Genomic DNA, 25,339 nt, shown 5'->3' with positions numbered 1-25,339 from the left:
CAAAGACCCTCAAAACAAAACAAAGCAAAATTGTATTAGGTCATAGCCCACTGACAGCATTTTTAACAATTTCATTCTATATTTTAGAAATTATTAAATAAACTACTCGGTTTTGATTTTTTTGTTTTTTGAGACAGAGTCTCACTCTGCTGCCCAGGCTAGAGTGCCGTGGCATCAGCCTAGCTCACAGCAACCTCAAACTCCTGAGCTCAAAGCAATCCTTCTGCCTCAGCCTCCCAAGTAGCTGGGACTACAGGCATGCACCACCATGGCCGGCTAATTTTTCTATATATATTTTTATCTGTCCATATGATTTCTTTCTATTTTAGTAGAGACAGGTCTCGCTCTTGCTCAGGCTGGTCTCGAACTCCTGAGCTCAAACAATCCACCCGCCTCGGCCTCCCAGAGTGCTGGGATTACAGGCATGAGCCACTGCGCCTGGCCAAACCACTCAGTTTTTAAAAAGAAATTTCCTCCCCACCCCAGTTTGTAATGCTATTTATATTGGTAGACAAAGATTCAGGATACAAAAAAAAAAAAAAATCAAACTAATTCATGATTCTTCTATTTACTTGTTATATACTAATTATAAGGATGTCTTAAAATAAGAACTTCGTTTTATTTTGTTTCTCTGGGTATTTTTAAAGGAATAAAGCCAAATTTATCCTAGCACTCTGGGAGGCCGAGGTGGGCAGATTGTTTGAGCTCAGGAGTTTGAGACCAGCCTGAGCAAGAGCAAGACCTGTCTCTACTAAAAATAGAAAGAAATTATATGGACAGCTAAATATATATATAGAAAAAATTAGCCGGACACGGCGGCGCATGCCTGTAGTCCCAGCTACTCGGGAGGCTGAGGCAGGAGGATTGTTTGAGCCCAGGAGTTTGAGGTTGCTGTGAGCTAGGCTGATGCCATGGCACTCTAGCCCGGACAGCAGAGTGAGACTCTGTCTCAAAAAAAAAAAAGTCAAATTTATCTTTTTAAATGTTTGGAGGTTGGTTTTTTTGTTGTTGTTGTTAATTTAGATAAAATTTCTTTATACCTATTTCTCCATATTCTTTAAATGCTATTTGTAAAAATGGAAACAGATAATTTACAAAAGCTCACTTAAACACTTTTTGTTGGCTTTTGTTAATAAGTAACAAAATTGAATTCCATATATTTTTGTCCCTTCCCTGTATTCTGGTGAAGAAGATCATAAAATTACCTGCAAGGGAAGGAACAGAAGATGGAGAAAGGGTTCGGGCTCTGTGTGGCTCTGACTCTACACTCACCCTCAGAATACTTTGACGCTGACCATGTTCAACTCTTAGCTCCTGTAGGTTAGTGGAAGGAACAAAATAATACTGTATGAAAAGTAAGAATAAAATAAATAGTACATTGTTTTAATTATTATAGTTTTAATTAAAGCAAATAATTTGAGGTGTGGTAGCTAAATACAAATTACAGAGAGGTGATGTTGATAATAAAAACATTTAAAGAAATCTCAAAGAATAAAAGTATTTTCTTATGGTTGAGACTTTTAAGAAAACAGTTTTTGTATATCAAATTGCTCATAGAAGACCGCTGAAATAAAATACTGTTCTTTGGATTTGTTTTTAAAAATTAAAATCATGTAAGCTTGACTGAAACATTTCAGTTTTTCAGACTATTCCTTTTTCTCACGTGTAGCATCCTTCTAGAAGCTCTAGGGATGTTCCCTAGGAAGCTGTCAGACTCTCCTAGTAAATATTGCTGTTAGATTGTGACCACCTGCTGTGTGGGAGTCAGAGAATTAACCCCACAGTGCCGGGTGCAGACGTCTGTTGGATTATCGCAACACTTATGTGTGTACGTGTGTGCGCAAGTTAAACTGTGACAAAAGATGCAAAGGTTGTTAAACAGGATTGCACACACCTTCTCCTTTTGTATCGCGGCTTTTCGGTAAGTGTTCCTTTCTCTCCTTGCTTCATCGGTATAGCCTTAAATGATGCCAAGGCTTATTTTCCTTCATGTTGTGAGGTCCATAGTTCCTAATTAAATATCAATAAATTTATTTTACCTAGTAAATGGTCTTAGTTTTATTAGTGTCATCTAAAGATAGATGAAAAGAAAGGAAGAAAATCGGAGGTTAAGTGCTCAGGAGGGGTTCCCCGTGTGTCCTCTGCCTCATCCCCTCTGAGAGCTGTGCCATATTTCCTCCCATCACAGTGGCTCACGTCTCAGTGTTCTGTGCTTTTTTCCCAACATCAGTCACAGTCGTAACTATTTCCCTGCTGGACAGTTGGCTCCAGGGGGGACTGTGCAGAGAACTGCCTGACCCAGTGCCTTTGCTTCTTGGTTAATGTCAACTTTCTTGCCTGTTGCGCTTGCCTGAGGTCAGTTAGGAAGTGGCGTGGGATGAGGACAGGCACTCTGATCTTTTGCTGTAAAGCCTGATATGCCTATTCTGCACTCTCAAGCCTTGGATTCATTTTAAGTCAAGTTGTTCTGCTTATTTACAGGTAAGTCTCAACATAGACGTGTCTTTTAAACTTTAGAAATGGCTGAAGTTACAGAAGGCTGCAGAAGAATTATTGTTAGGATTGCATATGTAGTCATTAAGTTTCACTCTTTATTTTGACTGGTGACTCCATTGTAAAAAAAATTGAAAGCTACATAGTTTTAGTCATGCATTCAAAGTTATGGGAGTTGGTGTGACTCCCTCTTAGGCTATCCTGCATCCTGCATCCTAAACATTATCATTTACTTTGGTATAATGGCTTCATTCTGCTTGTTTCTGTTTTGATCTGTGGATTTCTCATTCATCTTTTTTGTTGTGGCTTTCATTTGGGATTTATTGATTGGGGAAACTGGGTCATTTGGTTTCTCGTAGTCTGGCTTTTGAGGATCGCAGCTCTGTGGTCCAGTTTGACCTGCTGCTCAGTCCTCTGTATTTCCCGGAAATTGATGGTTGGTCCAGAGGCTGTGGGGTGGGTCGAGGCTGTTGCACAGGCTGCGGAAAGTTGTGTTTTCAGGAGGCACACGTGTCAGTTATCTCGTTTTGTGATATATGTAGCTATTGATGCTAGATCCAGTAATTCATTAAGAATTGCAAAATGGTGGTAATCTAATTTTCTTTCCTTTGCGAACTGGAATGCCTCTGTAAGGACATAGGCTTCCCATTATCTGCTATTTGGTTATGCTGTGGTATGGTTCACATGGGAAAAGTAGGAGAAGTGTTTAATTCCTTCTTTTTATGTATTTACCAGTTTTCAAAATAGCATCCTTCAGTGGTAACCAGCTAGGTTTTTTCTTTTAGTTGTCATTTTTTGACAAAATCCTTTCTGATGCTGAGGTTTTCCCATCTTTGACCAGTGGGGGCCTCTGTGTTGGATCCCAAAGTTTGTTCCTGCTTTCTCGGGTGACAAGGTTTAAGGCCCATTTTGTACACATCCTAAACCACTGCTTTCTTCCAAGGGCTCCGGTTTCTTTTAGTTTGAAATTGTATTTCAAGAGTACTTTCTGGCCACTCCGTGTTGCTACTGTGTTGTCTCTCTAGGCCTTGGAATGGACAGAGTTAGGAAATCAATATACTTTTAAAAGATAAAAACACCTCATTAATTCATACTGATATTTTCCATTGAAATTTATGGCTACTGGGTTTTATGTATCTCTTCCATCAAAAATCTTACCTCCTCTCTGACATGGTGAGAATTGTGGATATCATGAACAATAAAATTTTAGAATATCATATAATTAGTCAATATTTTATGCAACATTATATACACAGCTATCTGAGAATAAGAAACAAAATTATATTATATATAGTTAAGATTATATTACTATTATATATATTTAGTTTATATTATTTGAGGCCTGTCTTAGTGTGTTCAGTCTTCTTTTCCTGTCTTCTGTTTGTAATTTTCAATTGAATTCTTTTCATCTTTTTTCTTTTTGATTTTTAATTTTTTCATTCTTTGCAACTTACGTTTATCTGATATTATCTGCTGTATAATCACTCTTGTGTAGCTTCTAGTTTAGACTTCACTTCTGAAGTGATTTCTTTTCCATTTACTTCAAATGTTTAACCCATTCCTGAGTTTTTCTAATTCTGATTTACAGCATTCCTATTATATCATTTTCTTAATGTCTTTTCTCATTTCTTGAAACAGTGGATCCTGGTTTTCTTCGGTTTTGCAGGTGTATCTTTCTGACATGCCTTCATCTAAGGGTGTCACTCTGTCCTGTGAGCCGCAGTCCTTCCTGTTGTCATTCTGGTGTGAAAATCTGTTTTCCCAAACTTGTAGCAGGTAGAAGTGGGTCTGAATCCTTTTACTAGATTTATGGCTCTAATGCTCTTCTTATGCCAGTTTTGTGAAGTGCTAAAAATATGGCCTCATATTTCTTGAGATTTCCTAGGTTTTTCTCTATCTTTCCCCCATTTTTCTTTGAACCACCCTTTCTTATACTAAAGGTCTTTTTAACTGACTCCAGTAGTATTTGATATTTTAATTCCTCACACTTATCTCTAATGTGGGGCTTTGTCCTGGAAGGGAGCTTTGCCTAATTTTGGGTGTTCAGAGGACTGTCATGCTCCAGCTCCTGAGGACTTTACCATGGATCCGTGCATTACTGTGAATCGTCTCACGTGAGGGTGTCTCACCCTGTCCATTGCAGCTGCAAGGTTGGTCCTCCTGTGCTCAGCTCCCCTAGATTCCCCACTGTGTCCCTCCTTGTCCTCCGTAGCTGTCAGTACCAATTGCAACTGTAGCTCTTGCAGATTTGTCCTGACTGCTCAAATTTTGGGATTCACAGGACTCCTTATCACTTAATTTTTTTGGTACTGTATATGTTGTCCCAGGGCCTTTTGCTTTGTTTTGTTTGCTTCTCTTCCAGTAACTCTGTCTAGGAGGTTCAGGGGTGAGTTTAAAACTGTTACCTCCACCATCTTCCCAGCTGACAACAATCTTGTGATTTATCTTTAAAAAAAAAAAAAATTTGTTGCTAAAGGCACTGGATATTTTCTGAAGTTCAAAAGCAGAGCTAAAAGCAATAAAAAAAATCCCTTTTAGCAGAAACAAACCCAAGGCATGTTCTTCATTTTGTATATAACACTGGACACCTCAAAATCCACAGCAATCTCATCATCAAATACAGAATCCTGAATGTTGTAAGACTTACATTGCAATTTTAAAAGGAAATTCCATGAGTAGAATTTCTGGCCTTTTAAAGTAGTTAAGCCTCAGATCCTCATAATTGATTGAACTCTTAGGAACTAATAATAATCTTTTTGTTTTTTTTTTTTTGAGACAGAGTCTCGCTGTGTTGCCTGGGCTAGAGTGAGTGCCGTGGTATCAGCCTAGCTCACAGCAACCTCAAACTCTTGGGCTTAAGCAATCCTACTGCCTCTCCTTCCCGAGTAGCTGGGACTACAGACATGCGCCACCATGCCTGGCTAATTGGAACTAATAATAATCTTCTTATCTCAATAAAAAAATAGGAGAATGTATCTGTGTTCATTCTAGATGTTTATTCCACCTAAGTATGATGATATCCAACATTCAGAGTTCATAGCAGTACCTGTCCATGATACCTCCCCAGGAAAGAGTGTTCTGAGTCCTTTTTACCATTTTCTTTTAATTTTCCTTTTTTAAAAGAACTGCTAGTGCTGTATCCAAGAAAGTAGGAAAGGTGCTGTAAGTTACAGAATCACTGCTGAGATTTATTCAATAATTCAAATCTTTAAAAATATATACCTAAGGGAAACTTCTTTCACAGGTTTTATTATTTTGCTATGGAAAGTATTTTTACTAAAAAGATCAATCTGAGCTCAAAATACATATCTGGGATTAAGTCTGATGTTTTGATTAATGGTGAAGCTGTCCCTCTGATTTACAGCTCATGTTTATAAATTAATGATAACATAAATTCTATAGATGACTTCATTTGGGAACTAAATAAGCACGAATTTTGGCCTCTCAGTAAAAACGTTTTACATTTCTAGAAATGGAAGGATGTCTTCTAATGTTTAATCATCGTAAAATTGAAACAAATGAGTCATTATTAAAAAAGGAAATACAGTAGTCAGTTGAGGGTTGCATGAAGATACGCATGATAATAGTAGTCCTCTTTTCAGTTTAAATGTCTGTAAACACTGTAGTTGTCACATGAATTCATCACTTTTATGTAATTTGGATAGGTGTCATTAAAGCTTTGAAATACTCAGTTACTCAACATTTCTATTAAATATTTATAAAATATTTTTATGCTTCAGATGATGCCCCTGTTTTACAGATTTCCAATCAAGAGATGTAAAGGGTGAAGAATCAAAGAACAAAGAATCAGTAACAAGTGAAATTTAAGCCTTCAATCATGCAGATTCCTAATATGATTCATAACTCATTCTCATGTTATTTCTCTAAATGTCATGTGTAGTTTAATGTCCAATAAAATGAAGTTACATATATCACTTCCTTTTCTTTAATCCAAACAAATTATGCACATCTAATTTGGGTAATTATAACATGGCATTAGAAGTTTATAATCATTTTAAGTAACAGTTATAGTTTAAAGACATGCTTTTGAGACAGATACAGATTTTTTACTAGTCTCTACTGGCATTATTAGCTAGGCAGTGTGATTGGGGAGGTTAACTTACTTTTTATTGACTACTGGGAAAAAGCAATCAAAATAGGCAACCTATATGTTTCCTTTCTGTCTTGAGTAACTTTGACTTTGTGTTTTTAGAGGTGATCACATTGTGACTAGCATGATTACACTAACAGCAGATTGGTAGACTAGTCCCAATCAAGTTAATGTTTCAGAATAGGGCATCAATTAATTACATGTATTGCTTACTTTAGGGTCAAACCCAAGTTAGAAAAATGTGACCTCTGACCTCTTGTGACATGTTTGGCATTGAAATTTCTGAGTTCTCCTGGAGTTCTTCCTGTTGCTACAGATATACGTAAGCCCAAACTGTAAGTCCTCTTCGTGTGTAGCTTGACTTTGAAGTTGCAACTAGGTACATATTATTTTTTTTTATGTATTATAATTTCACTTGTTGAAGCCCAATTTCCAGAAACTGTTTATTTAAGTTAAAGTTTGCTATGTCTCTCTCTCTTAGAATTATTAGAGGAGGAGAATGGCCATTCCTAAGTTACTTCTTTGTAAATAAGTTAGTTTGAAAAACTACCTGTTATTATGCTGCTTATGTAATTCCAAGGATTCTTCATGGAATTACTCATTGTATTCTCCTTTCAATCTATATGGATTTATTCTTATGTATCTTATTGTGAAAGTGGATTGGCAGGTATACTTTACCACTGTTATCATTACTATTTTATTTTACCTGATAGCCTTACAGAAGAAGTAGCTAATTCTGAATAACCAAAGTCCATGGTGAGTTTTTTCCAGGAAGCCAAAATCTTCTGACATTCATCTTGCCTTGGATTGTCTAGCTGTATTCATGTGCTTGACATTTCTTTGCAGTTCTATGAAGGAAACATACAGACAAGGCACACAGAACTGTAAACAGCTGTTAAAGAATCAGACAGTAGTACCTAGTAATAGGAGAGGGTCGTTACCACATGATGAGGGTTTGTTAATTTACAACACTGGAGGCTTTGTTTGAGGGGAGAGGCACCAGGAGAGCTCGGAAGGCCTTGTGGGTGGCATGGAATTAGTCAGGCCTCAGTCATCGGATGGGGTTTGACGTGGCAGAGAGGACAGTCCAAGTAGAGGGACCGTGGGGTGTAAGGAAAGTGGATAAAAAGGCAGAGAGGTCAGACTAGGAAGGCCTTGAATGCTAGCATTGACATTTTAATCCATAGGTAGAGGGGAATAGTGAGTGCTTTTTGAATAGAAAAATGCTAAAAATAGAACATACTCATTTTTTTCCCTCCCAGGCTAGACTGAATGGTCCCCTCAAATGTCTCTTGAGTCCATCTGCTCTTCCCTCTTCTGGGCTGAGTTTTCACCCTTGTGATTTCCTGCCTGTTCCTCCAGCCCCTGTTTTTCCACAACGTCATCTTCTCAGATCGCTCTACCATTGCAGGCCTTTCTCTCTTGCCCTCAAAGCCAACATTCCTGGGCAAAGGTGTCATTGTCTTGGCCCGTGTCTTCCACATCACCTCCGCCGCCCCCACTCTGCTACGCTCCAGAAGCCGGAGATGCGCTTGGCAGGTCCTCAGGTCTGTGTCTCCCACAGGCCACCTGGGATGACCTTCCCAGACTCTTCTTCCAAATGTCATCCCTGGGAAGTCTTTCCTGACACTGTTAAGTCAACCTAATTTTACCAGTTATTTTTCTAAATTTTAGGTCTGATTGTGTTCTTAAATCCTCTTTTGATTTCCCTACTGTGCATAAAGTCCAAATAATGGAGCAAGGCATTTTTATAAAGCTCTTCACAATTAGATCATAATATTTCTTCTTTTTACAGCCAGCCTTTCCCCTCTGTGTTCCATCTGATGAGACAAGTCTCAATGGCCTGAGCACTCTATAGATTTTTTTTTTTTTAAGAGATGGGATCTCGCTAGGTTGCCCAGCCTGGACTCAAACTCTTGGATTCAAATGATCCTCCCACCTCACCCTCCTGAGTAGCTGGGATTACAAGCATGTGCCATGATGCCTGGCTTGGATTTTTAATTTTGTATTTTTCCTTCATTAATGGACAAAATCATACCCAGTCTTTCAAGATCCAACTAAAATATCATCTCCTTTGAGATTTTTGATACATTCCTCATTGTAACCAATCCTGTTCCCCTTTGTCTTTATTCTCATAGTAATAGATATAAAATTTGATTTTATTAGTTATTGAAGTCTCCTATGATCTTTGAAATATATTTCCATTTCTTTTATTGATTGTGAGAACCTTAAGAGTAGTGAATATGTCTTTTCTATTTTTGTATCTTAATGTGAAACAGTGATTGAGACAATAATAATATTCAGTTTCATTAACTGCAGAAGTGGTTTTAAGGAGGATTATAATAATTGGTAACATTAAATGAGCCATTATTTTGTGACAAGCACTGTGCTATATATAAGTTACTTACCTCATTTAATTTTCACAGCAACGCAGGCATGTGGTCATTACTCCCACACTGCTGAGAAGGTACTGTAGTGAGAAGGTGAAGTAGTTGCCCAAAGTCATCCAGGTTGTTGGTGGCAGAGCTAAAATTTGAATATAGGTCTATCTAATGTTGGAGTTCAAGCTACTAAACATTTAAAACTTTTTCTTCTGGTATTTAATGGGTTTATATTTATATCTTTCCAAACCTTGAAGTTTTCAAAACATGATCATCTCCATGGTACTTACATATTATCTCATTTCATCCTCACAACTGTGAGTTAAAACTAGCCCCACTTTATAGGTGAAGAATGCAGCTCTCAGAGTAAATTATTTGTCCCAGGTTGAGTGTTAGAATTAAGAAGAACCTAGTGCTTCAGAATATACTCTAGAATTTAAAAATTAACTCCATTTGATAGAGAATCTATAAAGATGCCGTTTAGGTTTTGAAGTTTAACACTTTTTGTTCAATGCAATTTTAAAGTAAAATATTTGTTTGCCATGAAATATTACATTTCTAAAAGTAACATAACCATATAATAGGATACTCGGAAAATAGAAAAACAGAAAAATAACCACCTACAATTTCTCTACCCAAATTCAACTAAGGTACTCATTTTGATGTTGTTATTTAGTCATTTTCTGTATATGTATGTGTTGTCTCAGCATGGCTGAGTCGTCCTCCATGTTGTTGCGTGGCCACTGCAACATGTGATGGTGGCACAGGGCTCCCCCTGGTAAGACGGTGCCTCCCCATACCTGGGAGGGAGGAGAAGCGAGGTGAACGAGCACTTATGAGGTTTGCATTATCTCATTTACCCGCAACACAGCCACATGGCACTGGCTTTAATGATTCTCTAGGTGCGCAGGTGGAGATGCGGGCGGGGTGAGGGCTTGTCCTGCCGTACAGCGGCCGCTGTGCACAGGGGACCCGCAGACTCCAGAGGCCTCGCCTCCCCTGGCGCTCACGTGGCCGCCGCATCTTCTATTAAGTTCTCGTAACAAAGCTCCGTGCTCCAGCTGCACAAATAGTGGGGTGAAAGCTCAGAGGGGTAACCTATACCAAGGAGCAAGAATTACTTTTGTAGGACTAAGGGCAAGGGACTGGGCACTTTACATGCAATACCGTTGGTTTCTACCTTCCAGTGATATGACACCACTTTCTGTGCTGCGTAAGAGCCATACAGAATGCTCCACACTTCCGTCGCTTCCCCTCGGGTCTCTATGGTATTGCCATACATGTTACTTACACATGTGTTATACGCCCCAATTTCATTATTGTTATTTTTGTTTAAAGAGTCAATTATCTTTTAAAGACGTTTTAAAAAGAAAAAAAGTCACATATACTACCCATTTGGTTACCATGGGCAGATCTCTAAACATAATCTCATCTGGTATCATTTCTCTCCTGCCTAAAGTACGTCTAACATTTTAAGAGTGTGTTGCTGATTGATTCTTTCAGCTTTTATGTATCTTAAAAAGTATTTCACTTTAAACCTATTTTTCTTCTGATATACACAATTTGCCACTGTAACCATTTGTAAGTGTAGTTCACTGGCATTAAGTAAATTCACAATGCTGTGCAACCATCATCATTATATATTTCCAATTTTCTCATCAAACCAACCGGAAGCTCTGTAACCATTAGGCGATAACTCCCATTTCCCCTGCCCTCAGCCCCGGGTAACCTCTAACATACCTTGTCTGTATGAATCTGCCTATTCTAGATATTTCACAGAAGTGGAATCATATGGTATTTGTCCTTTTGTGCCTGGCTTATTTCATTTATCATGTTTCCAAGATTCACCCATGCTGTAGCAGGTGTCATATAACTCCATTCCTTTTCATGGCTGAGTAATATTCCTCTCTGTGTACCTGCCACATTTTCTTTATCCATTTATCATCTGTTGATGGACATTTGGTATGTTTCTGCCTTTTGGTTAGCGTGAATACAGTTGCTATGAACACTAGTATGCAAATGTAAGTTTGAATCTCTGTTCTGAATTCTTTTGGTTACACACCTGTAAGTGGACTTGCTGGGTCATACAGTAGGTAATTCTATGCTTAACCTTTTGAGGGACCACCAAAGTGTTTCAACAATAGCTGCACCATTTTTCACTCTCATCAGCAATATATGCGGGTTCCAGTTTCTCACAGGCGAGGGGGATGGAGGGATGGGATGGAAGATGCCTGGGCTGGGAGTCGGTACCCAGTGTTCCCTCCTGGTCTTAGATCAGGCTCCTGGCCATCGGAGCAGGGCTGCTCCCCATACCCACTGTGGCAGTCCCCTGGAGTCCCCCAGGCTTCACCAAGCAGTGCCCAGGTGACAGGTCCGCAACAACCCCCTTGGACACGCTCAGACACTCTGGGGCTCTCAACAATTAGAAGCCTGCCCTCTGCCGGCTACTCAGTGACACAGACCCCAGGACCCGGCAACGGAAACAGGAACGCGCAGGCGCAGCTCTCGTGGGGCGGAGCTTTCGCTCCACTGCCGGCTGTGGTCGCGGCACTTCCAGCTTCTGAGGGAAAGAGGCCGAGGCTGGGGCACGAGCCCGGAGCCCCAGCACCAGCTCAGCCTGGGGGCGGGCTCCGGTCCGGCCACCGCCGCACCCGGGGCAGAGGCTGTGCCCGAGGATCGGGCCGGCGCAGCCGCCGCCGCCGCCGCCCCCGCATCCCCCGCGTGCCTGTTGCTCCCTAGCTCAGGCGTCCCCCTCAGGCTCCTGCCTTTGCCCAGAGCCCCTTGCTACCACCCGCTCGATTTCCAGTTCCCCCTTCCCCGTGCAGCCCATTCACCTGCTGGGGTAAAGCCCTGTAGGTGGCACCGCCTTAACCTCCCTTCCCAGTGACAGCCTTTCCGCGTTCTCTTTGCCACCGTCTCCCCGTCCTTTAACCCTGACCCTTCCTTCTTTTTCTCTTCCATTTTATCTTTCTCTCTCCTGTGATCCTCACTCCTTTCTCCCTGTTTTTTTGCTCTTCCTTCTCATCCCCCTCACTGTTTTATCTCCGCTGAACCCTCCTCTCCATGTCCCTTCTCCTGTCTGTCCCCTCGTTGGACGTCCTTCCTCACCCGCTGCCACACCTGTCCCCATCTCCTTCTCCAGGCTTCAGGGGTCTAAGCAGGAACAATTTGAGGACGGTCTCTTCCCAGGAACTGCAGGGTGGGCAGATGGGGATTTGTAGTTTTCTTCTTCCTTTTGTGTTTGGAGAAAGGGGAGCTTGGAGGCGTTGAAGAGAGCCTGGAAGCCTTGTTACCTACTGTCACGGCAAAACCCAAGAGATGGTGTGTTACAGCGTGATAAAGAGAGGGCCGACATGCATACTGAGACCTTACAAAATATTTAGCTTTTTGACAAAAGTAGCTAAAAAATATTTCGATTTTTTTTTTAATTTTGAGCATCTTTTAGTGGGGAGATACAGCTTCGGAAATTTAAAAATATTTATTTACAGGCTTGACTATTGTAACTTGGAAAAAAATGATTTTTTTTTTTTTTTGAGGCAGAGACCAAGGGCATTTGAGGACTGACAATGACCTTGCTTCGCGGTCAGATTGTGACAGCCTCTTTAATACCTTCCAAAAGGTTCATATGTCTTGCCTTCTCTGCTTTAGTTGGGAAAACCTTATATTTGCAAATTTTCTCCTTCCCATTTCAAAATAGCTTGAGATTTCAGTTGGTTTTGTGCATTGAGTTGGATTACATGTGGTTTGCAGTACATTTATTAAAAACATTGCTTCATAATACGCAACAAGCTAAATGTTGGTCTCCTAGAGGGACAGACATTCTAGTCAAAACTAAATCCCAATAATCATATTCTCATAGAATGTTAGTCATTTCCTATTTTCTCTCCATCTGTTCTTTAGGAAAATGGATTACTATGAAATCTTTTAATCTGTGAACTTTCCCTAACTCACTGGCTCCTGCACTTTTAGGTTGTCATTTTCCTGTGTCTGTCTCCTTGGCTTTCACAATCCATCACCCTGTTATTGTGTGCTGACCTCTTTCTCCTTGTGGAATATGAGTTCCTATAGGCAGCAGCTGTGCTTTAGTCCTGCTATTCCTAGTGCTCAGGCCAACTAGGTGCTTGAATGATTTACTTTATGGTCTCATTTTCCCTCCTGACAAGTATAATCTTAAACTGAAATTTGAGGCAACTGGACTACTCAGAGTGAGTTTGAGAATCTTATTTTTGGCGCAAAAAGAAATTTTAGTGAGATATATTGATACTCTATTCAGAATAACAAGCCATCCTCCCTAAGACATGAAATAGCTAGGTTTCTGGAAGTGTAAGCCCTTTGGTTTTTAATAAAAGTATAAGTAATGAGGGAGGAGTTACATTACTCCTATTTGGGTATTTTGGGCCCCAAAGTGTCATGTGAGCTGGGCCTGAAAGCCAAATAGGATTTATCTAGATCATTTTGGGAAGAGAAAGAATGCTACATTGTGAATGTGAATACAAAGTGCTAAGGAATTAGGATGCATTGTAGGAAGCAGGATTACCATTACATAGCGTGAAGGGATGCAAGAAAGAAGATATATAGTAGGAAATGAAGCTAGAAAGATACTATCTTAGTCCATTTAGGCTGTGGTAGCAAATGCCATAAACTCCTTGTAAACAAAAGAAATTTAATTTTAGCGTAAGAAGAAAAGGAAGAAGACCCTTTAGGATGCACCTCCAAATCTAAGTTAGGATCCCGAACAACAAATCCTAGGAAAAGAACCAGCTCAGAGTAAACCAAGACCATCAACCAAAAACGGCGCTGGGGACGACCCACCAGTCCCACCAGAGGAGAAGCTCGGAGTCGGAGGGCCCAAAGGGGCCGTGCCAGCACTCGGTGCCGAGTTCGGGCTGCTCCTTCTGTGGTCCTGAGTCTTCCCTCAGCCCTGAGCCCCAAGCCCGGGAATCAATCTCGTCAAGGGAAAACAAACCGAACTCTGTAACATAATTTGAAAGAGATTTAATCTGAGCCAAATTTGAGGCTTATGACCTGGAACCAAGACCAAGAGGCCTTGAGCAAGTGGACTCACTGTGGCCGGTATGTTCTACTTTGGTTTTATACATTTCAGGGAGACAGGGGTCACAGGTAAAGTCAAATCTATATGTGGGAGGCACACATCGGTTTGGCCCGAAGAGGTGGGACATCTTGAAGCAGGCGGGAGCTCACAGGTTATAGGCGGCGGGGGAAGTCTCAAAATTTTATTTTAGTTGACAAGCCCCCCCGTTTTGGCCAAAATATGTCAGAGAGATGGCATCTATGGCCAAATTTTATGACCTTTAACTTTTATATCCACTTAATTTTTAATGACCACTGACATATTGAAGTTTAGTTTCAAAGATCAGTGAATTAGACAAAATCATCTTTTCACAAAATACTTATATCTTACGGTATTTTCATTAAAAAATTTGGTATGGAATTATTTTCCTTTCATCTACAAGTTTTAATTACACACATATACAGATGATCACGTCAACTCTTAGAAAAACCTAGGAAGTTAAAGTAACTTTGAAGTGTTAGTCACCCATTTTATTGGCATTCCTAAATACAAAGATAACAAGGTACAAGCTTTAAGCTTATGTTTAAGAACCTATGTTGTAGTCTTTTACCTTATAAACGATCCAAACATTTTATGACTATCTTTTAAATTAACATAATGACTTTAAGATTTTAAATTATAGGAAAATTTTATTCATTTGTATTTACCTACTTTATCTTATCTATTCACTTACACCTTAGCAGTTTACGTAGATTCCAGCTATTCATTTAAGTTACTTTTCTGTTTGCCATTTTTGTACCCTGTAAATTAGATCTGTAACACGGAACAGGGATTAAAATATAGTTTAAGTTACAGGCTTTTCAATCTTAAACTCGTAAATCTTACCAAGAAAAGCAAGTAAGGCCTTCAGTAGGACTTAGTAAGCAAATATGACATCACTTTTCAATGCTATAAACGTAGTAGACGTTTTAGAACATCCCATTAGTTCATTAGATCCTTCCAAAACGTCAGGTCCCAAAACAGAATTTATTGACATCATAGGGATCAAAGTGTCTCTGGTCCCCAAAGTCTGGGAGCAAAGGCCCAAAAAGGTCCCCGTGAAGACCTGTTGAGAATTTGCTCCCGAGAAGGTTACTAGGAGAAAGGATTAAAACTTATGCATGGACACCTTCAGAACCAACACTCAAAGGTGCAGGGGAAACTGTCCATTATTTATGTGGAAAGCATGGACAGTGCAGTAGAAATGACTGGCCCAAGAGGGGGTGCGCTCATTCTAACAGGCCGAGTGGCAGAACCAGCAAGGCTTTTACATTTAGATTCTGCTTGGCCTCTCTCCAGTGTGCCTTCCTCCCTTCCGGGCCGCAGGGTGGCAAGGCCCTTTCTGGCACGGGGTTTTCCAGTAAAACAAAGAAAGAACAAAGCAGGTCAGATAATTACTTCATGGCCATTTTACATAGACTAAGTTTGGCTTTTAAGTCTAGCTTTTGAAGAACAGGAGTTGTTTAAAAAAAAAAAAGTGTGCTCTCCTTCATTCTAACGGATGCTAATTGCTTCTATAAATATGGCTTGCTGACCTACCTTAAGTGAAGCCGAGATGGACTCGACAGGCCGAGGGGAGATAACCGCAAGTTACTTCCTGATAAAGGGCTGGAGAGCCCCTGGGCCTTCCAACCAATTAACCAGATAAGAAGGGCAAGGCGTAATCAGAAGCCTGTCCTGCAACTTAAAAACCAACCAATCAAATGCCAGTCCCACGGCTTGAAAACCAACCAATCAGGAGCCAACACAATCAGCCACTTTTGAAGGAGCAAAATGAATTAAGGGAGGGAGGGGGTATGGCATACCCCATGCGTGTAATCTGCTTTAAAATATAAAAGACATTCACCCCCATTGCGCGGGGTCCCTGCCCAGGGAAAGAGACCACTGCGTTGGTGCTCGGGGCTTGGACCCCAGCTCGAGCTAGTCAATAAAATTCCTTTGCATTTTTGCACCCTCAGTGACTCTGTCTTTCTGTTCCTGGGGACAAGGGGAACCAGCTTTAACATTTTCACAAAAAAGGGGTTCCAGGTTGTACGACCTGCCTAGGGTACAGGGATTCTGGTTTTTAGGGCAGGCTTCAGGAAGGGATTGGTATAAGAGGCAAGCAGACGAGGCAAGGTCAGAACGTTTTTGCTCCTGAAGCCTTCGTTTTAAGTTAAGTCTTCTGAATCCCATATCAACATAAGATCACCGGAGTGTAGGCTGAGAGGAAGAGACACAGAGAGAGAAAAAAAAACATAAAAAATCTCAGTGCCAGTCCTCCGCACCTCAAATAATGCTACAAAGAAGTAGCATGCTTTTTCCATGAGGATCAAGATTAAGCTGTCTGGAAAACAATCTAAATGTTCTCAGAACAATTTTTTTTTTGGGGGGGGGGGCTGTATACTTGACTACACGCAATATTCATAAAGAGTAAGACTATTTTGGGATTCTCTGGATTGTAATCATCATTCACTTTTCATCTCAAATAATTACACAAAAATTAATAATTTACAAACGTTTTCCCCAGGCACAAACTTTGTCACAGCCACAGAATGTACACATAACCGGCTCGCTTGTAAAGACTGGGACAAAAATGGATGAGACCAAGGGAAAACCGAAGTTTTCACCTTAAGCTCTTCTAACCACAACTTCTAGGACAACTCTGAGTCCCTGACACTCTGGTTAACATTACATGACAGTGCGTTTACAAACACCTCCTGTGTACCTCTCTATACACACTGAATCACTGGAGGTAAACTCTATCTGCCTTTAGGGTTAAAAGACCAAAATGGAAATATTTTCATACCCCTTTGACCAATAACTGGCATCAGGATCTCCAGGTAGCCTTTCCATTGTAAATGCTGTAAACAGTGAGTTATCTGGACATCAACAGAAAAACTTAGCAGGGTTTAGAGTAGCCAGAAAAGAAGAGAGAAATAGCTCGAGACACTTCAACTCTATAGTGCGGTAGGTCGACCGTTTCAGCTCTGAATTTTCCTGGATGTAATTTGCCCTTTCGTAAAAACTTGTGCACAAGCATTGGCTGTAACCAGCTGGAGCCCTAGCAACACCTGGCATGCCTTCGCCTCTTTTCATTTCCGGAACTACTTGCAAGTAGAGGCACCACACACCAACTGCGGTGCCCCATGGGGGTCGTTCTCCCTTGTCTTTCCTCGATTTTAAAGGATGTCCCATTTTTTTCTTCAAAAGAAGCAACCGAACTGTAACACGGGGTTTGGTGTCGTGGATCAGAGTGTGCTGCTTGTGGGTGGGGCTCCTCAAGGTCTCACCACTGAGTCGCTCCCACCCTCTTAGGTGTCTCAGGTTTCTCTCTCGGAGGTCTAGCACCTCCGAGAGGGCTCCAAACGCTGAGTGATCAGCTCTTATATGCGTTTCCTGGACGAGCCTTCTTTTAATTAACGTGTGTTGGGGGGGTTCCCTATGGGGCCACTCGCGCCTTGGGGAATCGCCCCAGGCAACTCCCACCCGGGACCCCGGTCGCCCGGGGCTCCCAAGGCTGGGAGGAGTAAGGTTGCCCCTTCTCTTCGGAGCTGAGGAACTCAGTCTCTCATTTATCTACCAACAAGACAGTTCAGTTTCCTCTTTCAAAAATGCACAGCAAAGCCAATTGAGATTAATTTTAGGATAAAAAGACAAGGGAGAAGACCCTTTAGGATGCACCTCCAAATCTAAGTTAGGATCCCAAACAACAAATCCTAGGAAAAGAACCGGCTCAGAGTAAACCAAGACCATCAACCAAAATTGGCACTCGGGACGACCCACCAGTCCCACCAAAGGAGAAGCTCGGAGTCGGAGGGCCCAAAGGGGCCGTGCCAGTACCGGGCGCCGCGTTCGGGCTGCTCCTTCGGTGGTCCTGAGACTTCCCCGAGCCCCACGCCCGGGCGTCAATCTCGTCAATGGAAAAGAAACCAAACTCCGTAACATAATTTGAAAGAGATTTAATCTGAGCCAAGTTTGAGGCTCATGACCTCCAACCACGCCCAAGAGGCCTCTAGGTAAAGTCATAAATCAATACGTGGCAGATACACATCCCTTTGGCCCGAAGAGGTGGGCCATCTGCAAGCGTGGGGCTTGCAGGTTATAGGCGGCGGCAGTGGTGTACGTCTGGGGGGGGAAGCCTCAAAGTTTTATTTTAGTTCAAAAGTCCCCCCCTTTTGGCCAAGATATGTCAGAGAGACGGCATCTATGGCCAAACTTTTATGACCTTTAACTTTTATATCCACTTAATTTCCTATGACCACTGACATACTGAAGTTTACTTTCAAAGATCAGTGAATTAGACAAAATCATCTTTTCACAAAATACTTATACCTTATGGTATTTTCATTAAAAGTTTTGCATGGAATTATTTTCCTTTCATCTACAAGTTTTAATTCCACACATATACAGATGATCATGTCAACTCTTAGAAAAACCTAGGAAGTTAAAGTAACTTTGAAGTGTTAGTGGCCCATTTTATTGGCATTCCTAAATACAAACATAACAAGGTATAAGCTTTAAGCTTGTGTTTAAGAACCAATGTTGTAGTCTTTTACCTTATAAACGATCCAAACATTTTATGATTATCTCTTTTAACTTAACATGATGAGTTTAAGATTCTCAATTATAGGAAAACTTTATTCATTTGTATTTACCTACTTTATCCTATCTATTCATTTACCTTAGCAGTTTACGTAGATTCCAGCTATTCATTTAAGTTACTTTTCTGTGTGCCATTTTTGTACCCTGTAAATTAGATCTGTAACACGGAACAGGGATTAAAATATCGTTTCAGTTATTGGCTTTTCAATCTTAAACTCATAAATCTCACTGAGAAAAGCAAGTAAGTCCTTCAGGAAGACTTAGTAAGCAAATATGACATCACTTTTAAATGTTATCAATGTAGTAGACGTTTTAGAACATCCCATCAGTTCATTAGATCCTTCCAAAACGTCAGGTCCCAAAACAGAATTTATTGACATGACAGGGATCAAAGTGTCTCTGGTCCCCAAAGTCTGGGAGCAAAGGCCCAAAAAGGTCCCCATGAAGACCTGTTGAGAATTTACTGCCGAGAAGGTTACTAGGAGAAAGGATTAAAACTTATGCATGGACACCTTCAGAACCAACACTCAAAGGTGCAGGGGAAACTGTCCATTATTTATGTGGAAAGCATGGACAGTGCAGTAGAAATGACTGGCCCAAGAGGGGGTGCGCTCATTCTAACAGGCCGAGTGGCAGAACCAGCAAGGCTTTTACATTTAGATTCTGCTTGGCCTCTCTCCAGTGTGCCTTCCTCCCTTCCGGGCCGCAGGGCAGCAAGGCCCTTTCTGGCACGGGGTTTTCCGGTAAAACAAAGTAAGAACAAACCAGGTCAGATAATTACTTCATGGCCATTTTACATAGACTAAGTTTGGCTTTTGAGGCTAGCTTTCAGAAAAACAGGGGTTCTGGGCTGTACGACCTGCCTTGGGTAGAGGGATTCTGGTTTTTATGGCCGGCTTTTCAGGGAGGGATTGGTACAAGAGGCAGGCAGACGAGGCAAGGTCAGAACATTTTTGCTCCTGAAGCCTTCGTTTTAAGTTAACTTTTCTGAATCCCACATCAACATAAGATCACCTGAGTGTAGGCTGAAAGAGAGAGAGACAGAGAGAGAGAGAGAGAGAGAAAAAAAAAAAAACTCTCAGTGCCAGTCCTCAGCAACTCAAACAATGACACAAAGAAGTAGCACGCTTTCTCCCTGAGGATCAAGATTAAGCTGTCTGGAAAACAATCTAAATGTTCTCAGAACAATTTTTTTTTTGGGGGGGGGGGGGCTGTTATACTTGACTACACGCAATATTCATAAAGAGTAAGACTATTTTGGGATTCTCTGGATTGTAATCATCATTCACTTTTCATCTTAAATAACTACACAAAAATTAATAATTTACAAACGTTTTCCCCAGGCACAAACTTTGTCACAGCCACAGAATGTACACATAACCGGCTCGCTTGTAAAGACTGGGACAAAAATGGATGAGACCAAGGGAAAACCGAAGTTTTCACCTTAAGCTCTTCTAACCACAACTTCTAGGACAACTCTGAGTCCCTGACACTCTGGTTAACATTACATGACAGTGCGTTTACAAACACCTCCTGTGTACCTCTCTATACACACTGAATCACTGGAGGTAAACTCTATCTGCCTTTAGGGTTAAAAGACCAAAATGGAAATATTTTCATACCCCTTTGACCAATAACTGGCATCAGGATCTCCAGGTAGCCTTTCCATTGTAAATGCTGTAAACAGTGAGTTATCTGGACATCAACAGAAAAACTTAGCAGGGTTTAGAGTAGCCAGAAAAGAAGAGAGAAATAGCTCGAGACACTTCAACTCTATAGTGCGGTAGGTCGACCGTTTCAGCTCTGAATTTTCCTGGATGTAATTTGCCCTTTCGTAAAAACTTGTGCACAAGCATTGGCTGTAACCAGCTGGAGCCCTAGCAACACCTGGCATGCCTTCGCCTCTTTTCATTTCCGGAACTACTTGCAAGTAGAGGCACCACACACCAACTGCGGTGCCCCATGGGGGTCGTTCTCCCTTGTCTTTCTTCGATTTTGAAGGATGTCCCATTTTTTCTTCAAGAGAAGCAACCGAACTGTAACACGGGGTTTGGTGTCGTGGATCAGAGTGTGCTGCTTGTAGGTGGGGCTCCTCAAGGTCTCACCACTGAGTCGCTCCCACCCTCTTAGGTGTCTCAGGTTTCTCTCTCGGAGGTCTAGCACCTCCGAGAGGGCTCCAAACGCCGAGTGATCAGCTCTCATATGCGTTTCCTGGACGAGCCTTCTTTTAATTAACGTGTGTGGGGGGGGTTCCCTATGGGGCCACTCGCGCCTTGGGGAATCGCCCCAGGCAACTCCCACCCGGGACCCCGGTCGCCCGGGGCTCCCAAGGCTGGGAGGAGTAAGGTTGCCCCTTCTCTTCGGAGCTGAGGAACTCAGTCTCTCATTTATCTACCAACAAGACAGTTCAGTTTCCTCTTTCAAAAATGCACAGCAAAGCCAATTGAGATTAATTTTAGGATAAAAAGACAAGGGAGAAGACCCTTTAGGATGCACCTCCAAATCTAAGTTAGGATCCCAAACAACAAATCCTAGGAAAAGAACCGGCTCAGAGTAAACCAAGACCATCAACCAAAATTGGCACTCGGGACGACCCACCAGTCCCACCAAAGGAGAAGCTCGGAGTCGGAGGGCCCAAAGGGGCCGTGCCAGTACCGGGCGCCGCGTTCGGGCTGCTCCTTCGGTGGTCCTGAGTCTTCCCCGAGCCCCACGCCCGGGCGTCAGTCTCATCAACGGAAAACAAAACGAACTCTGTAACATAATTTGAAGGAGATTAAGTCTGAGCCAAATTTCAGGCTCATGACCCCGAGCCAAGCCCAAGAGGCCTAGAGCAAGTGGACTCGCTGTGGCTGGTATGTTCTACTTCGGTTTTACACATTTCAGGGAGAAAAGGGTCATAGGTAAAGTCATAAATCAACACGTGGGAGGCACACATCGGTTTGGCCCGAAGAGGTGGGCCATCTGGAAGCGGGCAGGGGCTTGCAGGTTATAGGCGGCGGCAGTGGTGTACGTCTGGGGGGGGAAGCCTCAAAGTTTTATTTTAGTTCAAAAGTCCCCCCCTTTTGGCCAAGATATGTCAGAGAGACGGCATCTATGGCCAAACTTTTATGACCTTTAACTTTTATATCCACTTAATTTCCTATGACCACTGACATACTGAAGTTTACTTTCAAAGATCAGTGAATTAGACAAAATCATCTTTTCACAAAATACTTATACCTTATGGTATTTTCATTAAAAGTTTTGCATGGAATTATTTTCCTTTCATCTACAAGTTTTAATTCCACACATATACAGATGATCATGTCAACTCTTAGAAAAACCTAGGAAGTTAAAGTAACTTTGAAGTGTTAGTGGCCCATTTTATTGGCATTCCTAAATACAAACATAACAAGGTATAAGCTTTAAGCTTGTGTTTAAGAACCAATGTTGTAGTCTTTTACCTTATAAACGATCCAAACATTTTATGATTATCTCTTTTAACTTAACATGATGAGTTTAAGATTCTCAATTATAGGAAAATTTTATTCATTTGTATTTACCTACTTTATCTTACCTATTCATTTACCTTAGCAGTTTACGTAGATTCCAGCTATTCATTTAAGTTACTTTTCTGTGTGCCATTTTTGTACCCTGTAAATTAGATCTGTAACACGGAACAGGGATTAAAATATCGTTTCAGTTATTGGCTTTTCAATCTTAAACTCATAAATCTCACTGAGAAAAGCAAGTAAGTCCTTCAGGAAGACTTAGTAAGCAAATATGACATCACTTTTAAATGTTATCAATGTAGTAGACGTTTTAGAACATCCCATCAGTTCATTAGATCCTTCCAAAACGTCAGGTCCCAAAACAGAATTTATTGACATGACAGGGATCAAAGTGTCTCTGGTCCCCAAAGTCTGGGAGCAAAGGCCCAAAAAGGTCCCCATGAAGACCTGTTGAGAATTTACTGCCGAGAAGGTTACTAGGAGAAAGGATTAAAACTTATGCATGGACACCTTCAGAACCAACACTCAAAGGTGCAGGGGAAACTGTCCATTATTTATGTGGAAAGCATGGACAGTGCAGTAGAAATGACTGGCCCAAGAGGGGGTGCGCTCATTCTAACAGGCCGAGTGGCAGAACCAGCAAGGCTTTTACATTTAGATTCTGCTTGGCCTCTCTCCAGTGTGCCTTCCTCCCTTCCGGGCCGCAGGGCAGCAAGGCCCTTTCTGGCACGGGGTTTTCCGGTAAAACAAAGTAAGAACAAACCAGGTCAGATAATTACTTCATGGCCATTTTACATAGACTAAGTTTGGCTTTTGAGGCTAGCTTTCAGAAAAACAGGGGTTCTGGGCTGTACGACCTGCCTTGGGTAGAGGGATTCTGGTTTTTATGGCCGGCTTTTCAGGGAGGGATTGGTACAAGAGGCAGGCAGACGAGGCAAGGTCAGAACATTTTTGCTCCTGAAGCCTTCGTTTTAAGTTAACTTTTCTGAATCCCACATCAACATAAGATCACCTGAGTGTAGGCTGAGAGAGAGAGAGACAGAGAGAGAGAGAGAGAGAGAAAAAAAAAAAAACTCTCAGTGCCAGTCCTCAGCAACTCAAACAATGACACAAAGAAGTAGCACGCTTTCTCCCTGAGGATCAAGATTAAGCTGTCTGGAAAACAATCTAAATGTTCTCAGAACAATTTTTTTTTTGGGGGGGGGGGGCTGTTATACTTGACTACACGCAATATTCATAAAGAGTAAGACTATTTTGGGATTCTCTGGATTGTAATCATCATTCACTTTTCATCTTAAATAACTACACAAAAATTAATAATTTACAAACGTTTTCCCCAGGCACAAACTTTGTCACAGCCACAGAATGTACACATAACCGGCTCGCTTGTAAAGACTGGGACAAAAATGGATGAGACCAAGGGAAAACCGAAGTTTTCACCTTAAGCTCTTCTAACCACAACTTCTAGGACAACTCTGAGTCCCTGACACTCTGGTTAACATTACATGACAGTGCGTTTACAAACACCTCCTGTGTACCTCTCTATACACACTGAATCACTGGAGGTAAACTCTATCTGCCTTTAGGGTTAAAAGACCAAAATGGAAATATTTTCATACCCCTTTGACCAATAACTGGCATCAGGATCTCCAGGTAGCCTTTCCATTGTAAATGCTGTAAACAGTGAGTTATCTGGACATCAACAGAAAAACTTAGCAGGGTTTAGAGTAGCCAGAAAAGAAGAGAGAAATAGCTCGAGACACTTCAACTCTATAGTGCGGTAGGTCGACCGTTTCAGCTCTGAATTTTCCTGGATGTAATTTGCCCTTTTCGTAAAAACTTGTGCACAAGCATTGGCTGTAACCAGCTGGAGCCCTAGCAACACCTGGCATGCCTTCGCCTCTTTTCATTTCCGGAACTACTTGCAAGTACAGGCACCACACACCAACTGCGGTGCCCCATGGGGGTCGTTCTCCCTTGTCTTTCCTCGATTTTAAAGGATGTCCCATTTTTTTCTTCAAAAGAAGCAACCAAACTGTAACATGGGGTTTGGTGTCGTGGATCAGAGTGTGCTGCTTGTGGGTGGGGCTCCTCAAGGTCTCACCACTGAGTCGCTCCCACCCTCTTAGGTGTCTCAGGTTTCTCTCTCGGAGGTCTAGCACCTCCGAGAGGGCTCCAAACGCTGAGTGATCAGCTCTTATATGCGTTTCCTGGACGAGCCTTCTTTTAATTAACGTGTGTGGGGGGGGTTCCCTATGGGGCCACTCGCGCCTTGGGGAATCGCCCCAGGCAACTCCCACCCGGGACCCCGGTCGCCCGGGGCTCCCAAGGCTGGGAGGAGTAAGGTTGCCCCTTCTCTTCGGAGCTGAGGAACTCAGTCTCTCATTTATCTACCAACAAGACAGTTCAGTTTCCTCTTTCAAAAATGCACAGCAAAGCCAATTGAGATTAATTTTAGGATAAAAAGACAAGGGAGAAGACCCTTTAGGATGCACCTCCAAATCTAAGTTAGGATCCCAAACAATTCCTAGGAAAAGAACCGGCTTAGAGTAAACCAAGACCATCAACCAAAAACGTTGCTCAGGACGACCCACTGGTCCCACCAAAGGAGAAGCTCGGAGTCGGAGGGCCCAAAGGGGCCGTGCCAGTACCCAGCACCGAGTTCGGGCTGCTCCTTTGGTGTTCCTCAAGCAAATTAATCTGTGAAACTGAAAATACTGTAGAGTCAGAATTAAGTAAAACACAGGCAAATGCGGGCAGAAAACTGTCATGTGCAGAGAGGAGGAGGAGAATGAACACACAGAGATGCAGAGGCAAGAAACCATATTAACTGGTACATGAGAAGGGAGAGGAGAAGCCACAGTTCCCAAACTTTCTGTTTAGGTCCCCATGTAACCTAATTGTACTTTGTTTCCTTCCTTCCTACTGTGGAAGGAAACAGAAAATTCACCCTCCATGTTAAGTGTCACTGAGATGAGAGGAAAGGAGTTTCCAGAAAGAAATGACTAATTTAAAGAGGCCAAGGAGTCACGAAGGCAGATGGGGAAAGACCGATGAAAAGGTCACCAGTGACAACTGAAAGAGCAGTTCAAGTGAAATTGTAAAGACTGAAGACAGATTATTAGGACAAAGGAGAGAAGCAACCAAAGAAATTGAGACATTGGATATAAATCACTTCATTGAGAAGTCTGGCAATAAGAACACAAGA

At 41.8% G+C, this 25,339-nt stretch overlaps 2 long non-coding RNA genes across 8 annotated transcripts in view; one reads left to right on the top strand and one right to left on the bottom strand.

Annotated features, from left to right (window-relative positions):
- LOC123621788 overlaps positions 1-6,507 on the top strand; it is a 31,622-nt gene extending 25,115 nt beyond the window's left edge. The window contains exon 3 of the long non-coding RNA XR_006729258.1: positions 6,254-6,507. This is a non-coding gene — a long non-coding RNA (uncharacterized LOC123621788). The remainder of the gene's footprint in view (positions 1-6,253) is intronic.
- Positions 1-25,339, bottom strand: part of LOC123621786 — a 63,882-nt gene that overhangs the window by 6,640 nt on the left and 31,903 nt on the right. For 2 of the 7 annotated variants that reach the window (XR_006729248.1, XR_006729247.1), the window contains exons 7-8: positions 7,311-7,452; positions 1,206-4,938 (exon numbers count right to left, since the gene is read on the bottom strand). This is a non-coding gene — a long non-coding RNA (uncharacterized LOC123621786). Of the gene's footprint in view, positions 1-1,016; positions 4,939-7,310; positions 7,453-9,012; positions 9,131-12,093; positions 12,218-25,339 lie in introns of those variants that run through there. The other 5 variants (XR_006729252.1, XR_006729246.1, XR_006729250.1 and 2 more) reach the window with 5 other exon arrangements.

Source organism: Lemur catta, chromosome 16 (assembly GCF_020740605.2).
Source record: "Lemur catta isolate mLemCat1 chromosome 16, mLemCat1.pri, whole genome shotgun sequence".
In the NCBI taxonomy this organism is placed as follows: Eukaryota; Metazoa; Chordata; class Mammalia; order Primates; family Lemuridae; genus Lemur; species Lemur catta.
This window is presented reverse-complemented; position numbering and strand designations above follow the sequence as displayed.